This window comes from Chaetodon auriga, chromosome 18, assembly GCF_051107435.1.
Source record: "Chaetodon auriga isolate fChaAug3 chromosome 18, fChaAug3.hap1, whole genome shotgun sequence".
Lineage (NCBI taxonomy): Eukaryota > Metazoa > Chordata > Actinopteri > Chaetodontiformes > Chaetodontidae > Chaetodon > Chaetodon auriga.
Window position 1 is genome coordinate 18,414,892 of NC_135091.1, and position 5,973 is coordinate 18,420,864.

General features: G+C 42.9%; 1 pseudogene; it reads left to right on the forward strand.

The window, feature by feature from the left end:
* The first annotated feature begins 2,275 nt into the window (after window positions 1-2,275).
* Window positions 2,276-5,674, forward strand: LOC143336714 (trace amine-associated receptor 1-like; annotated as a pseudogene).
* Window positions 5,675-5,973: the final 299 nt, after the last annotated feature.

Below are 5,973 nucleotides of genomic sequence, written 5' to 3' on the forward strand. Positions count from 1 at the left end.
GTCAGCTGTCACTGATTTTTACATATCTGGCCTCTGGTGTGATATGAACAACTAATCAAAGCACCTTCTGAACCACATATTGCCTAAAATATCTTTAATCTTTCTTTTTAATATACGAAAGACACATTTGTGTGCACTCTATCACCTTATTTACATTCAACGTACACATCTTAATCACTGAAAATTTCAATGTGTACCTCATACACTGTTGTTTACTTTCCAAATGAATTCTGAATTATGAAGTTAAAAGATTTCGCTGCTGTTAGTAATTAGTATTAATATTGATTAGACGCGGCACGGTGGCGTGGCTCACAGCGAGGAGGTCGCTGGTTCGATCCCCGGTTCTTCCCATGCATGCGTGGGTTCTCTCCGGGCACTCCATTCCTCCCACAGACCAAAAACATGCTCATTAGGTTAATTGGTGACTCTCATAATTGTCCTTAGGTGTGAGTTTGAGCGTGAATGGTTGTCTGTCTCCATCTGTTGCCCTGCAATCGACTGGCGACCGGTTCAGGGTGTACCCCGTCTGTCACCCGTTGACAGCTGGGATAGGCTCCAGCCCCCCCGTAACCTCGAAAGGGACAGTCGGTATTGATTCGAAAGAAAGATTAAATATTTATTGACTCGAGATGGAAAAACTGTTTGTCCATGATGTCACTCATAAGATTCTCAAGAGTCTTTGTGAAGCTCAGGCTCTGGATGTCGCTGTCTTGGCAGTACTTGACTCCAATAAACTCCTGGCGAATCCAAAAATGGGTTGGAAGGTCAGTGGAGCTGAGGCAGGCATGGTTGCTGAAATACACACAATTAACTCGAAGCTACCAATGTAGCTAAGGCTAAGAAGCCAGGTCATATGCTACTCTCTGTTGCTAGCCGTCTTACCCATTGGCCGCCTGCGGCTAATTTGCTGTGTATCGTCCCCTCTCTGTCTCTGTCCTCTTTCCTATTGCACCTTCAGCTGTCTCCATCATAAAGGCTACCCCCCCCCCCCCCCCCCAAAAAAAAAAAACAATAAAAAAAGAAGTGCTTCAATATTTGTTAAATATAAAATGATGGTAATTTGCAAGACTAGAAATTTTTCCACTGTTACTTAATACATGTCAAACAAACAATTTGAAGCACATCAATTAAACTGAATTTAAATTTTCCACATTTTAGTTACAAGTCGTTTAGTTGGATAGATAGATAGATAGATAGATAGATACTTTATTCATCCCCAAGGGAAATTCACAAGTTCCAGCATATTCCACAAATTTTAAGTAAAAGGCATGCAATAAATAATCTAAAAGTACAGCAAGCAAGGAGTTAATAGTTAAAGGTAAAAAAGACGTAGGGGAGGAACGACATCCCCAGTCTGTCATTGGAGCAGGACAGTGACAGCAGCCTGTCACTGAAGCTGCTGTGCCATGATTGACAGGAGCCTGCTCAGTGCCCATCGCTCTGCCACAGATGTCAGGCTGTCCAGCTCTGTGCCCACAACAGAGCCGGCCTTCCTCACCAGTTTGTCCAGATGTGTAGCGTCCCTCTTTTTGATGCTGCCTCTCCCAGACTGCGTAGAAGAGGACACTTGCTACCACAGTCTGGGAGAACATCTGCAGCATCTTTTTGCAGATGTTGAAGGACGCAAGCCTTCTGAGGAAGTACAGTCGGCTCTGTCCTCTCCTGCACAGAACGTCTGTGTTGGCAGTCCAGTCCATTTTATCATCCAGCTGCACTCCCAGGTATTTGTAAGTCCGTACAATCTCCACACAGTCCCCTTTGATGGTCACAGGCTCCGGATGGAGCCTGGGCCTCCTGAAGTCTACCGCCATCTCCCTGGTCTTGGTGGTGTTGAGGTGCAGGTGGTTGGAGTCGCACCATGTGACAAAGTCCTGGATCAGTGTCCTGTACTCCTCCCCCTATCTGTCCCTGATACAGCCCACGATAGCAGTGTCGTCTGCAAACTTTTGCACGTAGCAGGACTCTGAGTTGTATTGGAAGTCCGATGTGTACAGGGTGAACAGGACTGGAGAGAGCACGGTCCCATGCGGTGCTCCTGTGCTGCAAACCATGGTGTCAGACCTGCAGTCCCCCAGTCTCACATACTGAGGTCTGCCTGTCAGATAGTCTGTAATCCAGACCACCACGTGTGAGCCTACTCCCATCTCTGACAGCTTATCTCTGAGGAGCAGAGGCTGGATGGTGTTGAAGGGCGCTGGAGAAGTCCAAAAATGTAATCCTCACCGCGCCGCTGCCCCTGTCCAGGTGGGGGAGGGATCAGTGTAGCAAGTAGACGATGGCGTCCTCCACTCCCACCTTCTCTTGGTAAGCAAACTGCAAAGGATCAAGGGCGTGGCACACCTGTGGCCTCAGGTGGGGTAGCAGCAGCCTCACAGAGTGTGTGCGTGTGCGACTGTCACGAGTGTCTGGGTGCTTATATTTTTGGTTGGGTTTCCCCGCACCAATCAGTAGTCCCTACACCCCAGTAAGCCTCAACTTTGAGTTAGTTCCCCTCTTTCTTTGGCCCTGTCTGAATGGTGTTTCATTGTTGTTTTTAAATTGCATTTTTGTAATAAAGCATATCCTCGTTTAAAGTGGAATCGTGTCTCATCTGCCTTGGATAAATATTTCACACAATGTCTTACTGGGCTGAATCACATCTTCAATGACTGAGCTGGGGCAAGAAGAGTGTCTGGGTCACAGGGTCAACGGGTTCATGGCAATGGCTCTCATCTCATCCTGAGGGGAATGTCAGTGCCCAGGTTTGTGATTGATAAACCAATATATCTTGAGTTGCAATGGTAATGAATCTGTCATGCTCTTTTGTTACTGATGGCCTCTGTTCCCCTGTGATGATGGCCCTCAACACAAAAACACACTGGTTTCAACATAAGCCCAATAATGCACAGCACCACTGTCACACGGAACATGTCACTGACATGTAGCATAATTTCCTTTAATTCAGGTGATTTTCTGCCTTGACTGCAGTTACGTGTTAAATTGTCAAAATGAGTACAATTTTAGCTAAGCAGTTAAAACAGATTAGGGAATTCTGGCACAACTTGATCAACTTCCAAAGTGCATAGACAACAGAAAAAGTCTCAAGAGGTCAAAACTCCAACAACAGCTCTTTGTTTTGCTTTTTAAAAAAAAAAAAAAAAAAAAAAAAAAAAGATTGAGCTAATGGTACCACTCCAGCAATCACTACCTTAACATGGCAGAGGATTTCTGCATCCCTGTGATGCTGGGACCTGTGTTGTCGGGAGCAATAGTTCTTGGCAGGGTCTCCCAAGATAAATTAGTCCCAGAGGTGGGTGACTGACTAACAGTGATTCACAGATCTCACATGAATTGGCCGAGCACAAACAGCAGCATCTCGGGCAGGACAGGGAAAGAGAAGCCAGATCTGGAAGGGAAACTCACCAGGGAGCTTCTAGTGGCTGGACCTTGACCCATGAGGGCTGGTTGAGCAATGCCTGAACAAACAACATGGCAAAAGCAAGGACGTAGGCATGCTGACCCTTTGCATCGCAGACTAGTTTTAGACTGAACATAACAGGGATTGAAACAAGATGGAGAACAAACCCCACTTGATTATAATAGTAAAAATAAGGATGGTAAGAGAAGCATCAAAGGTCTTTACACTCTTCCCATCCCTTTACTACTGTGGCAGCCATCAATTTGAGAGTTAGTACGCAATCAACCCTTGTCTTGTGATTCTCCCATATTTTACTCTTCTCTCCCATTGTCCTCCTGTTTAAATGATATTTTCCTGTGAATCTGCTTTTTAAAAAGTAATAAAAAGTTGACAAAAGGCATAGTCCCTTATTTGATGTGTTTAGAAATTCCTGGGTGGTAGCATGTATGTATGTAAAATAGTAGCTGTAATGAGGAGTCAGTCCCTGAAATGGCACCCACGAATAAAAAGAATGTAAAAAAGAAGAATGATGAACATGAAACCTCCTCCCAAGTAACCCCAAAAGCATAGGGTGAAGGTGAACTAGAATGGCCTTGCTGAGGCCCCTGTGCACAAGCTCTTTAACTTCCATCGCCAGTAGAATTTCTTGTGCATCCACTAAACAATACCAGTGTCTCTCAGTCACTTTAAGTCTGTTGTTGCAAAACCTGGTGCAGGCCTGAGTTGAGGTTTGGCAGCATGGAGGCCTAAAAACTGTAATGGCAAGCAATGTAATCAGTACTCACGAATCCCGAAGATATTCAGGGGGGTAAATGAGGGGAAACATGGACCTGAATAAAGTGGACTGTCTGTAAAATTTAAAATGTATTTGATTTTAAATAATTGAAAGTTAATAATAACTAATAATAAGAATAATTTGAAAGAGATTAGAATAGAATTGCAAAATGGTGTGGGAGATTAAACACGAACATTCACAAGGAGTTGTATGACTCATCATATTGACTGACGTTAAATGCCACTCCCTTGACCATAATATCCAAATGAGACCACGATAAAAGCTTTCAATCCGAACATATTCTCAGTAGCACGGAGACCGAGGGCTCCCATCAGGACAGATGCGCAAATCAAACAGGTATGATATGAAACATACAGAGCACTAAAAGTAACTGAAAACCTCTCTCTGCAGAAAACTTGATTCTGTTAATTTACTTGATTTAAGGCACGACTGCAAATGTTACCTCACTGTTCATGGTCATTTATACATGGAACCTAACTTTTTTTGTCCACAGATCTCAAGATGTTTTTGAGGACAAACATCTCTGCAATAAATCAGAAAATGTATTTGGCGTGACAACAGTGACCACCACCACATATTTATTATGTTTTTTCATTGGCTCTTTATCAGTTCTGATCATGTTTGGAAATCTTCTTCTCATAATCTCTATTGCTTACTTCAAACAGCTTCACACTCCTACAAACTACCTCATCCTCTCTCTGGCTGTGGCTGACCTGCTTGTCGGGCTTTTCGTTTTGCCTCTTAGCGCATTACTATCTGTGAGCTCTTGTTGGTATCTTCAAGATGTACTCTGTAAAGTACGAAGCAGCGTTGACCTCTTTTTGTCTACAGCTTCTATTTTGAACTTGTGTTTCATTTCTGTTGACAGATATTATGCTGTGTGTCAGCCTCTGAGGTATAGAACTAAAATAAATGTCCATGTTATTGTGATCATGATCCTGGTGAGCTGGACTGTCCCTGCACTAAATGGAATTAGCATCATGATTTTGGGAGTGAACCAAGAACAATCTGACAGAACATGTGTTTTATTTCAAAATATACGTTTTGCAATTATAGGAATTGGTTTGGGTTTTTATCTCCCAGCAATCATAATGTCCACCATCTACCTAAAGATTCTGATGGTGGCACAGAGACAAGCATACAGCATTCAGAAAACAACCTGTCAGGGCACAAAGTCTGGAGCAACTGTCAGTAAGATGGAGAGAAAGGCCACCAAAACTCTGGCTATTGTTATGGGAGTCTTTCTCATCTGTTGGACTCCTTTTCTTCTTTGTATGACCTTCAATCCTTTGCATAATTATACAATACCAGTCCCTATGATTGCAGCATTTAAGTGGCTCGGATGGTCAAATTCAATGCTCAATCCATTGGTCTATGCTTTCTTTTACAGCTGGTTTCGATCAGCTTTCAGAATGATCATTTCAGGGAAAATATTTCAAGGTGATTTCTCTAATTCTAAGCTCTTTCGACCCATTACTTGAAGCGCTGAAATGTCAGTAAATTCATCAGTAGTTTGCCACTGCAGATTTGCATGTTGTGCACTCCATGTCATATGTATGCCTAAAACTATTGTGCATGAAGTAGAGTAAATGATATATGTACAACTCAGTGCACAGATGTGTAATGCTATACTACAACACTATAATACTATGCAGTACAATACAGCATATGTAGTAACAGTATGTATGGTAATCTCAATGTCAATGTTCCAAAAAAATTTCATTGTTTGCCTCATTGCTACATGTACTTAGTTATTCACGCTGCATCTGCATGTTGAATG